Below are 21610 nucleotides of genomic sequence, written 5' to 3' on the forward strand. Positions count from 1 at the left end.
TATTTGATAAGAACACCAAATAGTTTGATTTCTTTGTGTCATTGAATGTGTGTACATGAACAGAATTGTTTGGATTGATGAGAGGAGTCGCTTAGATTACTGAAAGATGTATTTCAGCATTGTTGTGTCAAATTTAGATGCTACTGCATGTGTTTTGATTGCTATCATGGACATTTGTGACTGTGAGGTTTTGAGCCAATAACTGTGCATTAGACCATCGTGTGAGCTGATGATCAATGTATCAGATACTATTAGTCTGTGTGGTCCAATGAAATGGGCTGCTGAATGAATGCTTGGTACTTGTACTTAATGTGTAAACTTGCTCTGTTTCTTCACCCACGCCTTGAACAGAGAAAATGTACATGTGTGTCTTCAAATGTTAACCGTTGCTGAAAATTTTTTTTGTGTTGATGATAAAGGTAATGATTATGTTTGCTTCAAAGTGTTTATATTATCTTATTTGATTTTATAGATAATATTTAATGGTAGACTGATGTTTAAAAGGTTAAGTGATGTATAACTTGCATCAGTGAAGTTTCATTCAGTTGAAGCTTTTGAGATTTTGTGGTTTCGTTTTAAAATTTGTATGATAAAGTGGTGTTTAAAAGGTGATATGATACAAATTGAAGCTTTTGATATTTTTTTTTGTTTCTTTTTAGAGAATTCATTTGATAAAGTGGTGTTTAAAAGGTGATATGATATACAGCCAACAGACGAGCTTAATTCACTTGAAGCATTAAGATATTATATTTTCTTTATTGCGAGTGTTTATTGTTTTGTTCTTTATAATTAACACACTTACTGTCCAAAGCAAATAGTTATGCTATGGAAATATGAAAGACAACATAATGATCTATGTGCATGTTGAAGATAACAAGGCTTTTTTTAAGCTCCCCATAATGTATATTTTGAGAATGTTTCATGCATAAATATATATTTCTGTCCCTTTTACATTTTGGTGTTACTTTTGATTAAAAAAACAACAACAACCCAATAGAATCGGCAGAAGACATTTGCTGAACACAGGTTCGCTCAGCAGACTACAAAAAGTGGTCTGGTTCTTGGAGGACAAGATAACACACAGACATTGTGGCTTTTTTGGTATTTTTGGTATTGAAAGTGTGTGTTTGTCTGATTGACTCTGTTTGTATTTTATTGACAGACAATCCTCTACTGGTGAATACTTGAACAAAACCACACCATGTTTGTGTAAACTCTCAGTATCTTGTAACTTGAGGCCTTTTACTAAGTTTTTTTGGATGTGGTCTGAAGCTGTAATGTCCACATGCTCCATAACACATGCACACACGCACATGCACTGGCACACACATACATATACACACACATATATCCACATACATACACACACACACACACACACACACACACAACATTCACACCTATGCACACACACACACACAAACATAACACTCACACCTATGCACACACACACACACACACATACACACAAACGCACACTTGCGCATGTGCGCGCACACACACACACACACACACAGTCTCAGACAAACTCGCACATATGCACAAACACAGGCATGCATACAGGGGACAACTGTTTGGTGTTTATGGACAAGGAATCAAGTCTGGAAAATTTTCTGTGTGTGAAGATGATGTTCTCCCCACACCAATTTTTGTGAGCATCATTTCACAAGACATACTGGGGACCAAATTAGTGATGGCAGTTATTAGGCTGTCCTGGCTGAAAGCGTATTTTTGTGGAAACTTGGTAAAATAAAAAAGAAAAGACAGCTCGTTGTTAGGACATCCAGCCTTCATTTGCAGACAAGCTTGTCCCAAACGGAAGAATAAGTGATAATGAGCAGAGAAATAGTAGTAGAAACCTTATGGTAAACAAAGCTTGACCATGATCATTTTTAAGAGATTGAGTTGAAAAGAATATTATTATATAGGGCTGACACTTATGAAAAAAACATAGTATGTGCATTTGAATGCTTTCATGTTGAATTGTCACCAGCTCTTGAAAACATGCAGACAATAGTTTTGGACTTGCGGACGTATAGCAAAAGTGAATAAAGTTTTTTAAGATCCCACTTTAGGTTTTTATACATTTTTCTCATTTTTTGGAAAATCATCATGGATATTGTCCTTGCATTCTGTAACTTGTAAGCCAGATTCTCTGTGTTGCCATAAACTGAACTAAAACATGATTAATGTTTGGTTAATTCTTCTGATCAGAGTTTTATGAAGTCAGTTCAATCATGTGGCCATAAAGGTGGCTATAAAGAAAAAGCTTTCGATATGGAATGTAAATACATCGATCATGTTCGTACTTTGATATGGCGCCTGTGATTTGTTAGGTTGGTGTACATAATATCAAGAGATATTTGACGACTTATCGATAATCTGTTTAGTTCCACGACTGCTTTGATGTTCAGGACAACAGAAATTCAATCAGTGGAATCAGTTGTTGATGATGGAAGAAGCAAAAGTTTGTTGGTTATGTTTGTCATTCATTTTTCATTGATTTATCTGGCTGTCCATGCAACAGACTCGTCAAGTTTATAATGATATTAATGAGCTGGCTTTGATTAGCCTTCAGCTGTCAGACTGTTGTAAGTTTTACTTTCATGGTATCATTTACTTTTAGTGTGTGTGTTTTTTGGTGTATTTGGCTTCTTTGATTGCTTTTAGGGTGTCATTAACTTGTCTTAGTTTCTTTTGTGTTCAGCTCATTATGGTTTAATAATTTGTGATAGTTTTCAATTTGACGTCAAACCAGTTCAGTAAAATTTGAATCCATCAAGTTAAATGAAAATCACCACTAAAAATTAAAGAAGAGTAAAGGACAACAATTAGGTGTACTGCTGTACCATTTGCTCCTTTGCCTGTAGTGGTTTGATATGGACTTTTTAGTCGTTCTGAGGTCAAGAAAATAAACTAAAAATGTTTTCACTAGTCTGAAGCAGAAATTTTCATTGTAGATGTTATTTGATTGTTTGGCAGGTTCAGCAAATAAAAAGAAAAGCATGAGATATTTAAAGTCTGCTGACAAATCAAATCAGAGGTGCCAACTGTGGCACACACATGTGCTCTGATGGGTACTGATTATTGTGATGTTAATGTAGAGAATGTCAGTTTTCACCATGTTTTTAGTAACTTGAACACAAAATGTTGACAGGTTCATCACACACTTTCACAGACGTTGTTATTGATTTTTGTGTTTTTTTCTCCTTTTTTTTGGTTTTTGATTTTGCTATAGACAGATTTTAACCACATTAGGGTTAATTCTTATACATCGTAAGGATCAGCACAGTATATGCAATACTAATGAGTGATGGAAGAAAAAATGTTGAATAGACATCTGTACAAATGATTCAGAAGTGGGTGCAAAAAATTCGGTCCTGATAAATTTTAGCGATTTCTTTGTGCCTGTTTTCCATGATTCTTTCCAGGCCAGATCTGCCATGTGTGATTTGAAAATGTCAAAGTTAACTTCTCAGCCTTCTTTACAGGGGAAAAACGAAACATAAAAAATTATTGCAATGGTTGTTCTCTAAGAAAGAATGTTTGGTTGAAGCATCCTGGAAGAAAAGAGCAAAGTACGAGGGATGTTCATTAAAGATTTCCCTTGACCCTCTTCCCATGGACCGAGGGGAATGAAACTTGGCACAGTTATAAGTCTTTCTCTTTACAGTTCCACCAAGGGTGACACGCGTCTCCCATTGCTTTATGCAGCTGTGAAGACCTTGCCTGCAGAAGTCTGCAGGTTTCTCCAGAAGCCACGACTTGACCTCCGAAATAAGCGTTTCATCATCTGGGAAGTGCTTGCCCTTCCAAAATAACTTCATGGTTGGAAAGAGGTGGAAATCAGATGGTGCGAGGTCGGGAGAGTAAGGGGGCTGAGGAAGGATTTCATAGCAACATGACCGTGCTTTCATTTGGGCAACATGCGAGTTGTGAACTGGGGTGTTGTCGTGCAGGAGGCGGACACCTTTGGTTAGCATGTCACGACTCAGTTTTGATAGCCTCCTGCAATTTCACCATAGCACCACCATAGCTGTTATGAGTTCAGAGATGCCAATTACCACGTGACATATAGAGATACGTGCAATTTCAGCCTCCAACAATAACCGGAAGTAAGTCTGAGGAAATCTTTAATGAACATCCCTTGTCAGAGAATCTCTGATTGTCAACAGGAAGATGTGTATATATGATTTTATTTTTTCCTTTTCTTTATCCCCATTTTTGTTTTGGAAATAAGGAGTATGTTTATAATGACTGGCTTTCTGAAATGAGATGTATGAATCTGTCTGAGAATTGGCAAGTTAAAAACATTGTTTTCCTATCTTGGTAATTATATGTGGTTGGATCAGGCAAGATAAGGTTTACATGTGTTTGACTGTTTTGCATGTTTGGTAGAGAGCCAAGAGGTCTTACTTTCACAGATATATCCCTCTCCCTCTCTCTTTGTCTGTCTGTCTGTCTGCCTGTCTCAACCCATGTCATGCATGCATGTATCATGTACACACATACATAGATGTGTGCAGGCATGCATGTGCACATACAGAAAGATGTGCACAAGTATGTGTGTGTTCGCACACACAGACACACACACACACACACATGCACATATTCATACACGCGTGCACACACACACATACACACACACACTTGCCTATACACATATGCACACAGACAAATGCATGATTTAGTATTCAAGAAAAAATATATGTATGTATAGAAAATGAACAGCCTTGACCATGCCTCCAGAAGACGTGTCTTCTTGCACCTGCAGTTCTACTAACGATCATTGAAGCGATGCAAAGGTGATTTTTTTCACCTTCTTGATTTGCCTTGTATGTTGGAAACCCAATCTTGTACGCTGAAAATAATTGAAATAGACATGGTATTGATTAGGCTTACGTCAGTCTGAAAACAAACCAACTAACAGACACAGGCTGGCTACGTGCAAACAGATTTTTTTCCTTTGGAATAATTCTCCGCAGCAGAGTGGATTATGCTGGGGGTGAAGGGGTTCCTAGACTTAAAAAAGAAGAAGAAAAAGACAAAGTGAATTGCTTCCTTGCTCTTTACTGCTATCCCTTTGTCACGCGCGTGCGTGCGTGCGTGCTTGCGTGAGTGTGCGTGCGTGCGTGCGTGTGTGTGTGTGTGTGTGTGTGTATTGGACAATATATTGGGAGGATGGTAGTATTTTGCTCTCTCAGACCTGAATGTCGAACGATCCAGTGATTTGCCATCTGAGAGACAAATGTTGACAAGCGATGAATTATGCATGCACTGCGACATTGCAAATTTGCTTGCGCGCGCATGTCTGCATGTGGGTGCATGTGTGCGTGCGTATGTGTATGCATGTGTGTGTGTGTGTGTGTGTGCATATATGTGTGTGTGTGTGTGTGCGTGTGTGGCTCTGGCGGAAGTGGACGGACCCTCTATTAGTGATAACATGAACGATGAGACTAATAACGAGAGTACTCACCGGCCATCATCATAACCATCACAATGCATCATCATCATCATCATTATCGTCATATTGTCGTTGTTGAATCATCATCATCATCATCACCAGAAGCAGCAGACAGACTTAAAAGGGATATAGCAGCAAGAACTTAGGAACAGTCACGATAGCAAAGTCAACAGTTACAACAGTAACAATGACATCAAAAAGAGACAACAAAAGCAGCAGCGGCAGCAACAAAAACGAGAACGATAGCAGCAGCAGCAATAATTATATTGGAAAAAAAAAGGAAAAAAGTGAACAACAAATCGGCAGAGTCAAAGACATGAACCCCCCCCCCCCCCCCACAATAAAACAAAAAAACACCAACATCAATTAGGAACAGGGAATCAGTCCAGCTCACAAACAAATTAATGAGGCGACGTTCGATGCTAAAAGCCCCCAAGCAGGTGATAAAAAAAAAGCAACAAAACAGTGGAACGCAGTTAAAAGCTCGAATGGTTGTGTCACCACGACACAAAACACACAGCACACAGCTATCCTTTAATCCCGCACGCGTTTATTGGTTCAGCAGAGACGCGGTATTGTTTCTGACAAACCACAAGACAAAAGTAAAGTTAGTACTGCTGTCTGCTGCATGTGTTGGAGCCTCGGGCCTTGCGTTTTGGTCGATCCGGCTGAAAACCTGGATCCAAGTTTGCCATTTCCGTTTCGGGCGGTGGTTGCCAAGGTAACGAACGAGTCCAAGAACACCCGCCTACCCTTTTTCAAGTTAACAGTTGGATTCCGTGAAGCGAAAACAACACAGAGCAGTCCACAAACCGAGCACAGATTGCCATGGTTGGCTAATTTGCCTTGGTTGTTTCAGTTGGAAGTGGGGTGGCACGGCTAGCAGTTAAGACATTCCCTTTAAGTGCCGTGTGTGTGTGTGTGTGTGTGTGTGTGTGTGTGTGTGTGTGTGTGATAGGTATATATATAAGCGCAAGATCGCAATGATGCATACACGTATACACCTTCGTGCACGCGTAGACGCACACCTACGTAGAGCGTGCTGACAGACCGACAGACACCTGTGCCAGTTAGTCAGCAAATTCAATAGATGCACACACACACACACACACACACACACACACACACACACACACACACACACACACATATGCATGCATGTGTTTACGTATATATACCATTATCATCATCATTGCCACCACCAGCATCACAACGACGATAACATGTCGACGACGACGAGGAGGAAGATAAGGATGACGACGATGATGTTGATAACGACAACTACGACGACTAGAAATACTGTTGTTGTTCCTCAATGGTGCAGATCCACGCGAAACAAAGCCAGAGTTGGATGCTTCCATGCGTGAACTTATCCATTGGCAATCGCTGACCTGCCATTACGCAAGCTGGCATTATCTCAACAGCGTTGGCAGGTGGGGATGGAACAGACAAGGGATTTATCGATTTCAGTTATTACTCCTTGTCTTGCGCGCGCGCGCGCGTATGTGGTGGGTGGACAGGTAGGAGCGGGGTGGGGGAACAATGTCTTCTCTGGCCTGCCCTTTACTGCAGGTTCAGCTCAATAAATAAAGTCATCTTGGTCTCCTGTCGTGGCAAGCACACTGACGATAGGACTGCACTGAAAAAGGGCACTCACACACACACACACACACACACACACACACACACACATACACACACACACACACACACACAGAGAAAAAAGGCCACGCCACAAAGTGTGAAGCAACGTTGCTTGAGACCGTAGATTTTAGAGAAAAAGGTTGCTCTCTTTTAAACAACAACAATAACAATAACAACACACACATACATACACACACTTGGACACACACACACAAATACACATACGCGCGCTCGCACACACACACACACACACTTACACACACACAAACACACACACACAAACACACACACACACACACACACGCACACACACACACACACAAATATGACCATACACACACTTGACACACAGACACAGACACAGACACACACACAGACACACACATACACACACACACACAGAGGATACGAACATAATGAAAACAATGCTTTCATTTATTACAACTTTGTGATCATTCAAAGCTTTCATTTATCACAACGATGTGATCATTCAAACTGTGATGAGAATATTTCACAAATACTTAAAACATTGTTTGTTTGTTTTTTCAATTTTTTGAAAAATATATAAATAATATATCTCAGTTCTTTGTGGGTCCCAGAGGGTGGATTTTTTCTTTTTCTTTTCATCCCTTGTGTGTCTGTCTCTTTATTAATTCTTTTTCCTATAATTCAACCTGACATCTTCCTTTCACCACCGCTGTATCACTTTTAATTGATGAAGATGTCTGTGTGTTTTGTAAGTTTGGACGTTTGGCCTTTCGCTTTTAACGCACGTATGTATGATGATTGTCATGTCACGTCTGGGTTTTTAAGTGTCACGGTGTCATGGAAAGTGCGTGCTGTTATTGTTTTAAACAAATATGCTTATATCAAACATCAGTATATGGAGTTAACAAAATGCCCCCCCCCCCCCCCCCCCCCAAAAAGGAAACTTTTTAGCCCACAGTGTGAATCAAGCTTGTGTTTTCTTCCGTATGCCTTCGCCACTGAAGCATAGATAATTCCCTACTAAATTCTTTGAAATGGTAAACGACGTCTGTGTTGCCATGGCTGGGTTCTATCTATGTATCTATCTATGTATCTATCTATGTATCTATGTATCTTTGTATCTATCTATCTATCTATCTATCTATCTATCTATCTATCTAACTCTCTCTGATTTTGTCTTGTCATGTCTTGTCCTCTCTCTCTCTGTGTGTGTGTGTGTGTGTGTGTGTGTGTGTGTGTGTGTGTGTGTGTGTGTGTGTGTGTGTGTGTGCATACTGCAGAGGGTGTACACTGGAACTGTCAGGCCAACCCTGGAGTATGGCAGCACTGCCTGGGCCACGGCATCAGCAACCAACACAAGCCGCCTGAGCAAAGTTCAGAACGCAGGGCTACGGCTGATCACTGGCGGGATAAAGACGACTCCAGTTCAGGCGATGGAGAAACACACAGGCCTCCACCCACTCGAAGAAAGACGAGAGGAAAAAGTCTTCATCCACAGCGAGAAGCTCCTGCGCATGCCAACTCACCCCATGCACGAAAAACTGAAGCACCCAACAAAGAACAGACTGAAGCGGACCAGCTTCAACCACCTCTCCAAGGCCCTGCACCGCCAACATGAAGACCTGCTGCCCTCGTCCCCTGCCGAGATGGAAACACTCCCCGACTTCGAGGAATCGGCCGACCAACTGGAAGGAGTCTCAATCATCACAAAAGTCCCTGGCATCGACCAAAAGGACTGCCAAGCCCCTCCCCTGCTGAAAGCTTTGACACTGGAGATGATTGAGACTCGGTACAACCCCAGCGAATGGACGCACGTCTTCACAGACGGATCCTCGGAGGGAGCGGTGAAGAATGGAGGAGCAGGCATCTTCATCAGGCACACAGATGGAAGACTGACCCCTGGAGCCTTCCCCACAGGAAGAATCTCCTCGAACTACAGAGCGGAGACAGCAGCACTACTCCATGCTGCACAAGGCCTCAGGACGTCAGTCAACCCACCACCAAAGATAGCCTTCTTCACTGACTGCAGATCTCTCCTGCAGGGACTCCAGTCAACCAGAAACGAACAGCAGCTGACAAACATCAAAGCAGCCCTTCATGACCTTTCAAAACGGTCGACTGTCACTGTTCAGTGGGTTCCTTCTCACTGTGGGGTCACGGGGAACGAAAAGGCCGATGCTCTCTCCAAGGCAGGCAGCAAAATGAAGCAGTTCAGCCACCCCGTGACCTACAGAGAGGCCAGGACCATCATCCACAACCGATACCAGAACCAGTGGAAGAGAAGGCTGGGTGCAAACAGTGGTGTCGATCCAATCCACCAGCTCCAGAGACACCAGCAGACAGTCCTCTTCAGACTGAGAACTGGCCACTGCCGACTACTGAGTCACCTTCACCGTATGAAGGTCGCCCACACTGATGAGTGTCCATGTGGCACTGGACCCCAGACCCCTGAACACATCCTCCAACACTGCCCAACCCATGAAGCTCTACGGCGTCAAACCTGGCCAGGGGGCACAGAGCTACAGGCGCAGCTTTGGGGAGACCGCCACGACCTGGAGAAGACTGTGGGTTACATCGTGGCGACAGGGGTGACCGTCTGACGCAGCCAAAACATCGAACGCAGAAGAAGAAGAAGATTTGGGAAGGAAAAAGAGAAGACCACCACCACAACCAATACTAGCAACAAAATCATATATTCAAGCGGGTGCAGGAAGAACACACACACACACACACACACACACACACACACACACACACACACACACACACACACACACACACACACACACACACATTCACACACACATCTATCTATCTATCTGTATATATGTATGTATGTATATATGTAACAACTTAACACCTCTTCATTATTTCAAAAACAAATTTGCAAAAGGGGAAATGCAAAAGTAAAACCAGAAACGATTCAAAGACTGCAGTTGGAGGCCAGTTGATTTCTCTCAGAGGAAGAATCCAATTGCATGCCTAATATGACTGCAGTGTCGTCCTCTGTGGATTCAAATATCTCGGCATTGGCAGTGAACTGTCATCACCCATTGGCAAGTGATCAACAAACACCAATCATAAAGTTTGTGGGTGTTCTCAATCAAAGGGCAGAAGTCACAATCCAATGACTTCCAAAAGCAGCCCCCCCCCCCATATATATATATATATATATATATATATATATATATATATATATATATATATATATATATATATAACACTTCCACTTTTTTCTCTTTTGTGCTAATAAGCTTTTTCTCACGTGCAGACGTGCTACACGAGTTTGTGTGTATGTATGTATGTCTGTATGTATGCGTGTGTATCTGTGTCATCGTATGTATGTGCGACTTTATGTATGTCTTGATCTAGTTTATATAAGCGTGTGTGATTTTATGTATGTCTTGATTTAGCTTATGTACGCACACACCCATTGGCGAAAGAAAAATCCATCTTTGTACATTACATCAGAATGAATATATAATAATGAAGCATGGAATCATTAATAAAATGACCTCATGTATCAGTGTGTCAAAATTGTAAACCCAAAGATGGAACAGAAAAATATTATGAAAATATGTATGTATATATGCATGTATGTATGTGTGTATCTTCCTCCTCCGCCCTCTCTCCTCCTCCCATGTGCTCGTGTTCATATTCGTGGCAAGCTGTGAACATCTCTGTGCCTGCTGCCACACGTGGGCAGACAGATGCACAAGGCGTGGCCGGCCTCATCCCACCCCATCCTCACCGCGCGGGTTCAGAGGCAGGCTCAGCGCGTGTGGAAAGATCAGCACAACAAAATCTCTCTTCGATCTGAGTGAGAGAGAGCCAGGCACGAAATTTCCACCATCGCTTGTCACATTTTCATGGATTTTTGTGCTACACATTTCTTCGGCAGTCAACAAGGCTCAATACTAAGGATAGGCTACACGCCCGAATATGCTGGGGTTTGTTGCTTAGCTGATAATGCTGGTATGGATTCCTGAGATTGGAGGCTGTGTCTAAGACGGATAACGACATCGCGTTTCACGTCCAAAGTGTCCAGAAGATGTGGTAAGGTCAACGGCTCACGGAACGCAGGTTCATTTACTTGTTGATATAATGTTGTGGTGACGTGCTCTAATATTAATGACAGAGTGCCCCAACAAACAGCTCCGCACAGAGACGCCCGCTTTGCCCGCATGCTTGTGGCTATGGGGAAAAGAAGAGGTATGTATAGTTGTTAACTGCCGTGGACAATATTAAAGGCATGGATGTATATGGCTACGAGGAAATTTTGACAAAGACAAAAAACAAAGAGATTTTGTTGCACCATGTTAAAAAAAAAGCACAGGGAAGTGTAGGGTGTTGTTCTTTCACCTTTATATATATATATATATATATATATATATATATATATATATATATATATATATATATATATACTTTCATATTCATTTTCAATTGTCAAAAGTATTTTCTGAACAACATCAACAGCAACAAAAAGATTCCAAACTGTTAGGACTTGATCCGCCTACAAAAATCACCCAATCCGTATTTCCGCCCCTTCTCCCACAGTCGAGGAAACAACAACAACAACAACAACAACAACAAAAACAACAACTCGAAAACCAACCAACTAACCAACCAACAAACCACCACCACCACCACCACCACAACAACAACAACAAAAAAGAAAGAAAGAAAGATTAAAAACCAAAAAAACCGGCCCTCGTTCTCCCCCCATCTCTGTGTGTGTGTGTGTGTGTGTGTGTGTGTGTGTGTGTGTAAGAAAGAGCGAAGGAATGTTGTCAGACATGACCGCGATGGCCTTTATTATCAAAGACCAACATCATGGGATGGCAATGAAAGAGCATGAAAAATAAATTCGAGAAAGTGTCATAAATTCGCCCCGCCCATCCCCCTCAAACAAATTCCGTATATTAGATGCGCAGAACATTGTAAGGTAACAGGCAAGCTTGGTTTTGTTGTTGTTGTTTTTGACTGGTTTGAGTAGGAGTGGAGGGCGAGAAAGTTAGGTGAGATGGATTCCGTTTTAAAACTGATTTCTTCACCCCTTCAAGTTCATGAGCTTTCAAAGACAATATCTGAAATTTAAGACTTTGTACTTGAAAAAAAAAAAAAAAAATTTTTTTTCCAAGAAGGAAGAGCTAGGCATCAAATATCACCTGCCAACTGGTAAAAGTTATTGCGAGATCTCTCCTTGACATGCACTTCACAACGATCTTCAGGAAAGGACAAAGGTAAGACGATGACGGCGGCATGTCTGGATTTCAGGGTTTGGCTAAAAGTAGATTATGTTTGACGAATACCACTACTGCAGGTGAACTATCCAGGAAAAAAGACTGGCATTAGTTTCACAGGAGCCACAAATATCAGAACCGTTATTCGTGCGTGTCATTTTGATGTCAGTTAACTTTGTTGTTCGTTTCTTTCGTTTATTCTTTCTTGAACAGGCGATATCCATTTGGATGACCAGCGTAAAACAACAACAACAACAACACACACACACAAAACAACCCCCTCCCCCCCACACTCACAAAGAAAAAAGAAAAATAGCAAGGTGCATGGAGTTACACATAATAAGAGTTTCAAAGGTCATGTTTTGTTGCTCTTGTTATTGTTATTGTGGTTATTGTTGTTTACTGTTGCTGATAAAAAAAACATGATTCTTTTGTTGAGAGCGATGAAAATCTGGATATTCACATACAGAATGAAAATTACTTCGAACAAATGGATCATACAGCCTACAAATCGTTCACCCTGATTTTTCAACAGACTGAGAAAACGTCTTGTACTTTTTATTACTTAGAAATATTTCAAAGTCAAGGAAAATTGGAATTCTAAATTGCAACGTGAAACACATATTCAATAGCACCCACATCACGATTATGACAAATCCGGAGCAATCATAGACAGGGAATGACTAGTGATACAGCTAGGAAGTTGTGACTCCTGTATTTCGACTGTAGTAGAGACAATAAAAAACACAAAAAAACACAGAAATATGGACGTCAACATTTACCTTTTTGTTGTTTGGTCCTTTTGAAAACTGATTGACAAGTTGACTTTTTTGTTTTTGCAGTCATTTGTTGTTATTGTCAATTATGCCTTCATTTGCTGTAAATTGTCCTTTACAACTGGGTCATTATTATTCGCTGTAGTTTTCCGTTGGCACGGCGTCGATCATTGTACATGTCTAATTATTGATAATTCTAATACTTTAGATAATTCCATCATTAAAACTCGAGAAGTAATATATATTTATCTATATTCACAGCTACTTTAATGGGGCAGTGTTCTCAGTAAGATATCATTTTAAATGTTATAATGTTAATGACATTACAATAGTAAAATGAAAGCTCACAAGTCTGATATACAGAATCGGGCTGGATTCTATGAAGAAAACGTTTACTTCGAAAATGACTTGTTTTTTGATTATGTAATTACCTCCGTGCACATATATTTTTATACGAACAGCAGAACATGATTTTTTTCTGTTTTAAAAATCCTCCTTCATTTACAAAATTCTGCAGTTTTATTTGTCACGTTTCATATAATAATCTAATCAGCTTTGAAATTGTTCAAAATAGAAATAAGAATTCCATTGACTCTTTACTGTAATTTTACCATTAAAGTCAATAAGCTCGTTTTGTCGCTGTTTCTTTTCCTTGTTAAAAAAAACGATAGAAGGAAAAAGCAGTAAAGGAGTCAAAAGACGAGGAAAGGGGGGTGGTGAAAGACAAACGGTGGTGGATTTAAAATTTTTTTTTCTAAAACGACAACCGTGAATTGACATTTAAACAAAAGAATGAGTTTCAGTCTCAGTTTCAGCTTTCAAGGAGGTGTCCAAGCACGCAGACTGATCCATATACCCCACATCACTGCTGTGTAAAGAAATAGGCAGCTGTTGCCCTGACCTTCTCATAAACCCATCACAACCAACACAATGCACAAGGGTACAGAAAGGGATAAAAAAAGAGTCTGCTTCTGTAGGCAATGTGTCAGAAGATTCATAAAGAAAAGGGCGTGTGTATTGGCAGCCGTTTGGAATGAGGAAAGAGGTCATTAAGGAAATCGTTAAGTCTGTGTCACAAAAAGCGTGCTGAAGGATTAAGCTTGCCTGCTTTTATATCAACATCAGCATCACGAGTTACAGATAAGAAGAAGAAGAAGAAAGAAAGAAAAAAGAAGAAGAAGAAGAAGAAGAAGAAGAAGAAGAAGAGAGAGAGAGAATAAATGAGTATATATCCCATGCTCTGTTCGGAGCAGACAAACACCCTGTGAGAGCTATTCTCGATGCTATAAATTACATTTCATCAATTTTTCGATAAAACAAAACAAAATGAAAATGAAACAAGAACAATATTACTCTCTCTCTCTCTCTGTCTGTCTCCGTTTTCTTCTTATCGCATTTGATATATATATATTTCATTATTTGAAATTCATCTTGCTTGTTCACTTCTCCTTTACCTGCAGTTTTTTTTTATTTACGAGAGTTTGATGAAAAATCACGTGTGGTTAATCTGTTACCCTCAGAAAGTAAAAAAAAAAAAAAAAAAATCTTCATTCATTCATTCATTCATTATCATGGTCACAAAAATGTCTCATTTCATTTACGAAACATAATATACAATCAAGTGAAGAAGGGTCCAAGACCGAAGTACTGGCAAGAGCTGCACAGACTGCAACAGTACTGGCAAAACTGTAGCCCATATGGAACCTCAAGAACATCAGTCTCAGAACACAGCTGAAGCTCCTACACGCGCTGGTCCTATTATCTTGTATACAGGCGAGTCCTGGACTCTCACAGCAGAGCCATAGAGAAGGATCAAAGCAGTGTAAATGAGATGCTTCAGAAGACTCCTTGGTGTCTCCTGTATGGCGAGAAAGTCAGGAAAAACATCAGCTCGGTATGAGGACCTTCTGACCACAGTGAAAAAAAAGGAAAATGAAATGGTATGGCTACGTGACAAGATCTGAAGAGCTCTCCAAGACCAGCCTTCAAGTAAACAATCCAGGGGAAACAGTAGGCGAGACAGACAGCAAAAGAAGTGGGCAGACAACTTCACGCAGTGGACAGAGGAGAACTTTGCCGGAAGTCAGGTCCTATTCAACGACTACCAGAAACGGAGACAGTTGGTAATGTGACGTGTTCAGCAGAATAACGATCCCACGACCATGCCAGATTAGAGGACCAATGACCTACAGTCTTTGGATTCAGACTGATCAAATGGTGGTTGATGATGAGGAGGATGACGATGTTGCTTTAGTGGACATGACAGGACTGTTTGTGCGCACTTCCTCTCGTAGAGCCAGGTCCGAGAGATACAGACACCCTCACATGTTGTTGAGGAAACTTGAGAAATGCTCTTCTCAAAAACGCATCTGTGAAGTAGACGGCAATCCACTGTGCGGGACCAGTCTATCCATTTCAGACAAACACATCCTCTGCTCCGAAAAGGTGCCAACTAGAATTTAAAAAAAGAAAAAAAGTCACATTACAGCAAGCCTCCGACCGGGTGTCGAGCCCACGATCTCCCAGTCATCAGTCCGCGATGTTTACCGCTTCAGCCATTAATTAATTCTTTGTTAGTTTTGTTTTTCATTTTCTTTCACTTTCTTTTCTTTTTAACCCCCTTTCTTTATTTCCTGTCTTTATATTGTTTATATTTCTGTTCCCCCTATCTTTGTTCTTCCTTTTCTTCTAAGAGCAGCATTTATGTTTGTATAGCGCTGAAACTTGTGCAGAGACAAATCAAAGTGCTTACACACCAGTCCTCCACACGCATGCATAGCCGAACTCTATTTCACAGAGACAACAGCAACAACAACAACAACAATAACTACAAAAGAAAAGAGAAAAAACCACAACTGTCATGATACTGGATCTGTTCACGTTGTGAGTGACGCAAGCAGACACCAGATCAATCCGTGTGCTGTTCTGCATTACTCTTCTTTTCTTTCTTTTCGTTTTTTGGTTTGTGGCATCAACCATCTCCAGAGAAATTCGTGTGACAGGAGAAAACACATGAAACACAGACAGACAAACAGACCTACAAACCTACAGATAGACAGACAGATAGGCAGACATCCCGCGAAGCGGCCAATACTTCTTGTTCTTCGTTCGTGGGCTGCAACTCCCACGTTCACTCTTATGTAAACGAGTGGGCTTTTACGTGCATGACCATTTTTGCCCCTGCCATGTGGCAGCCATACTCCGTTTTCGAGGGTGTGTATGCTGAGTATATTCTTGTTTCCATAACCCACCGAGCGTTGACATGGATTACAGGATCTTTAAAGTGCGTATTTGATCTTTTGCTTGCGTGTACACATGACAGGGGTTCAGGCACTATGTTGACCTGGGAGATCGGAAAAATCTCCACCCTTTACCCACCAGGCGCCATTACCAGGATTCGAACTCTGGACCCTTAGATTGAAAGTCCAACGCTTTAACCGCTCGGCTATTGCGCCCGCAGCGGTCAATACAAATCATGAGCGAACCACTGCCATCAAAATGACGTACATGTTGTGCCAACGATTACTTCTGGTGCCAGTTAACAAGTCGACCGGGCTCTTCTGTTCAGGCATAGCACAGCAGATTCTTCAGTTCCATCATGTGTGTCGTGAAACTCTGGAATCTGTCTCTCTCCTCCTCCTCTTCTTTTTTTTTTTCTCTCCTTCCTTTCGTTATTGCCAGCACGAATTATCGACTTGTGGGTCCTGGCCCCGTCTAAATTTAGACAGGCTGAGATAGCTGTATTGTTTGTTTGCTGCTGGTCCATTGTTGTTTTCCATGTTTGGCGTTGCATTAGTTTTCTGGTGAGGAATAGTAAGGAATCGTTCGACTGCTCCACTGTGTGGTGTATGTATGTGAGAGATCGAGTGACAGAGAGAGAGAGAGAGAGAGAGAGAGAGAGAGAGAGAGAGAGAGAGAGAGAGAGGTGGGGGGTAGGGGATGTAAGTGCTGCTGATTTATTGAAGGCTATTATCCCCCTGGGTGCCGAATCCTTTCCAGCTGATGAAGGAAAATAATCCTTAATGGATGTGGTTTCCAAGGTGATGTTTCGGGCTAGCGCTTACATACATACCTTCCTTCGTGCTTGCGGGTTTTAGAAATACAATGATTGCAATACGATGATAATCATCATGATGACGATGGTGATGATGATGATGATTGTCATCGTATTGCAATCATGGCAATCATGATGACGACGACGACGACGGTGATGATCCTTGTAATGATAACTGTAAGAAATATTATTAGAGCGCACGAGAGCACATTTGCGTCATGTATTTATGCGTGTGTGCATGTATGCTTGCGCGCACACCTGTGTGTGTGTGTGTGTGTGTGTGTGTGTGTGTGTGTGTGTGTGTGTGTGCGTGCGTGCGTGCACTACCGCCTCCGGGAATCTGTGTGTGTAGGCAAACACAGCAATTCCTTGCGGATGCTGCCTGCGCTGTCAGCCATTTTTTTTTAAAGGCCCATCACACAGTGAAGGCTTTGATCGTCTTGTTTTCAGAAACCTGGCCGGGCGGGCCGGACGACGGGTTGAAAGACGTCGCGTGCTTCAGGCCCTTAATGGGGATAGTGTTGCCACACGGGTTGACAGCCTTCATTTAACACAACCTTTCAAGTCCCAGCGCTTTTGTTGTGGACAGTCGATGAACGAACGGCCGATGACTAGACTCACTGGTGAGGTCTATCGATTTTTTGTTGTTTGATTTCGCAGTGGCGTGTGTTCAGATAAACGCTTCAGCTGCTGAACCTTGGTGACTTGAGATCAGCGAGGCGCGCATTTGAGGGTGCAGTTACTTCTTTCTTTTTTTGGTGTACTTTTAAAGGTTATAACTGAATTTACTGAGCAAAAGGATTGAGGTCCGGACAGAAGGGAGTCCAGATAGATCATAGTTACTGACATCCTGACCTGTAAGCTCAGTCTCATCTCAGTCAGGTGACAGCCATTCACGGACAAGCATACTCGCCAGTCGTAATCAAAGGGTTAATGTTCAAGAACTGTCAGTCGTTTCATTTCATCAAACATGAAATTGGGATTATGTATGTATATATATATATATATATATATATATATATATATATATATATATATATATAAAATTCCCTTATACATATATAATATATATAAGGTGGGCGTTCCGGAAATGACAGCCTTTCTTTTCAGACTAAAGATGAACGCTGCAGAAATGATTCTGCAAAGAATTTCGTTGCCTGTTCGACTCTCTTTTAGCTTTGTGATACCATTGAAAGATATATAACAGACCAAGAATTCTAAGCTTTGATTTTTTTTCACTTAAACTGTGTCGACGCAGTGTTTTCGTATTTGGTTTAACCACGTTGCTGTCATGGTTCTTGTCTTAAAAAGCATATTACAAAGGATTTTGCTTCAGGATCTGTGTTTCCTCCTCCCCCCCCACCCCCCCGCAATGGATGCCGACATCTTTACGTTTGGTACATTTGAATACTTTATTCTAAATTGATCAAGCACAAAGATGAACGACAACAGAACAGTTTATATACATAATGCGAACACAACAGCAAAATAACAACAAAGAAAGAAACAAATCATATTCATAAATGGCCGTAAAGCAAACATAATCATTCAAAAACGAAATCATAGGCAAGGTACACAACCTTGCAGTATCCAATGGTTTAAATCAGTAGTGCCTGTTCTTTTGGTTATGCCACCATACGCGATACAGTTAATCAATAAGACATATGTTGGACATTCATTAACGCTGGTAACAACGAGGCCTGATCAGCGTGTTGGATTTATGCAAAACGTCAGGAATCTGCTTCTTCTTCTTCTTCGTTCGTGGGCTGCAACTCCCACGTTCACTCGTATGTACACGAGTGGGCTTTTTACGTGTATGACCGTTTTTACCCCGCCATGTAGGCAGCCATACTCCGTTTTTGGGGCTGTGCATGCTGGGTATTTCTTGTTTCCATAACCCACCGAACGCTGACATGGATTACAGGATCTTTAACGTGCGTATTTGATCTTCTGCTTGCGTATACACGCGAAGGGGGCTCAGGCACTAGCGGGTCTGTACATAATGTTGACCTGGGAGATCGGAAAAATCTCCACCCTTTACTCGCCAGGCGCCGTTACCGAGATTCGAACCCAGGACCCTCAGATTGAAAGTCCAACGCTTTAACCACTCGGCTATTGCGCCCGTCAGGCATCTGCTGAATTAAATTTTTTTAAATTTATTCTAAATTAAATTAAAAAAAAAATTTACAGCCCATGTGATGTTACGTACATGTCAGCACGCCCTGACACCTCCTTGAAACTGAAACTGAAACTGGTGACAAAATCATATAACGTGCATGAAAATGAGTTCTTTTAGAGTCATGTTCATCAGCCCCTGATGATTTTACGTCACTTGATATCATCTCACTGAAACTAACACGTAACTACAGTAAGGTTGTTTTTATGCACAACCTATCAAGTGGCAACGCACCTCTTTCAATGGTGAATGATTTCTCAGTCAGCGACAACAGACATTCACATAAGCCAGTAATGCCTCTTCCCAAGCTTGAACTTTTAAAGTCAAGTCTCGTATAGAGTGGGGGAACTTACTGGAATGAGTTACCATCAAAACAACAACAAAAACCAACCAACCAACCAAATAACGACAACAACAACAGCCTTTACACAGAGTCTAAACAGTCTTGCTTTTTGATGATTTAGTGGGTTCCCTCTCGGTCTTTTTTCTGTTATCTTCAGTTTAACGTCTATTCACTATAAGTGTTTTTAGACGGAAAGGAGTAAAGAAGTGGATAAAGGAAAGGGAATGCATGTGAATATTAGTGTAAAAAAAAAAATCATGTTATGTAACAGAGGAAAAGTATATTATAAGAAAAAGGTCTAAAGAGATTGTGGTGTGTATTGAATGAGGTGTCATGGGAAGGAGAATATGTATATGCATATCAACAAGTATTAACCTATAACAATGTAAATATAAATAACAACATTAATTATAACACATCAAAGGAGAATACCAACTGGACTGGAGTTTAAAATTTCCGAAAACATTCTAAGCAATGAATAATCATTCAAAATCTTTTCAGTGACTAATGAAATATTGGAAGAAAAGTCATCAACTACATCTTTAGGAATTAACGGTCTTATGCTCGGACAATGAATGAGTAGATGACTTACAGTTATTTGCTTACCGCATATATCTTTTTTTCTGTCTGTCTGTCAACCTGCTTATCTGTCTTTGCATAATTATGTTGTGTATGTGTGTGTGTGTGTGTGTGTGTGTGTGTGTGAACCTGCTTATCTGTCTTTGCATAATTGTGTGTGTGTGTGTTGTGTTGTGTGTGTGTGTGTGTGTGTGTGTGTGTGTGTGTGTTGTGTGTTGTGTGTGTGTTGTGTGTGTGTGTGTGTTGTGTGTGTGTGTGTGTGTTGTGTGTGTGTGTGTGTGTTGTGTGTGTGTGTGTGTGTGTGTGTTGTGTGTGTGTGTGTGTGTGTTGTGTGTGTGTGTGTTGTGTGTGTTGTGTGTGTGTGTGGTGTGTGTTGTGTGTGTGTGTGTGTGTTGTGTGTGTGTGTGTGTGTGTGTTCGTTCTTTAGTTTGGCGTCTTCACTATCAGTGATATTAGACTATTAAGAAAAAAAATGGGGGTGGGGTGGGGGGCGGGGAGGGGAGAGGGAAGAGGAAAACAGAAAAGGTAGAAAACCACCAACAAATGCATAACTATCATGCAATTAAATTTAACAGTAACAATTCAATAATGATAATAATAATCATAAACTATTAACACAATTCTTAAGTACATTAAAGGAATGTAGAAATAAGGCTGTGAACTAATGCCTGTGAAAGTTCGACCATAAGAACCTCGTCAGAAATAACTTTCCAAAAATCATCTGCAGAATAGTTAATCTCTTTGAAATACTTGGGCAAGAAGGTACGTAACTGCTGACAGTGAAACAAACAATGATGTAAGCTGAACTGCTTACCACAGATGCATGTAACATTTTTACTATACTTTGTCTTCATCGCATCAAGTTTTATACGGAAGAAAGTAGAGGTTATTAATCCTGTATAGCAAACTGATGGATTTGGTATCTTTTCTTTAATAATGTTCTCGGGGAATAATGTCCCTTTATGTTTTAAAAACTTTTCCTTCCATCGGTTATGAAATCGACTTCCTGCTGATTTTTCTAACAAAGTGTATGTCTCTTTTACGGAAAGACGGGCATGTGTTTTTGTCGATTTTTCTGAATCCTGTGCTCCTTTTTTAGCTGCTTTATCAGCACTTTCATTGCCATGAGAAGGCACCCAACAAAAACTGACCTCAGTCCCTTTAATCCTCAAACAATGTACCAAATGATTTGTCTCAATAATTAAGTCAGGTCTTGTTTCAAGTCAAATAATTCTAGAGCATAAAGTACTGATTTGGAATCAACAAACTATTTTCGAGAAAACTATGGCTCACTAAGTAGTTCAGAGCTTGTATAATAGCAATTAGCTCAGCTGTGAATA

This window comes from Babylonia areolata, chromosome 18 (genome assembly GCF_041734735.1).
Source record: "Babylonia areolata isolate BAREFJ2019XMU chromosome 18, ASM4173473v1, whole genome shotgun sequence".
Classification (NCBI taxonomy): domain Eukaryota; kingdom Metazoa; phylum Mollusca; class Gastropoda; order Neogastropoda; family Buccinidae; genus Babylonia; species Babylonia areolata.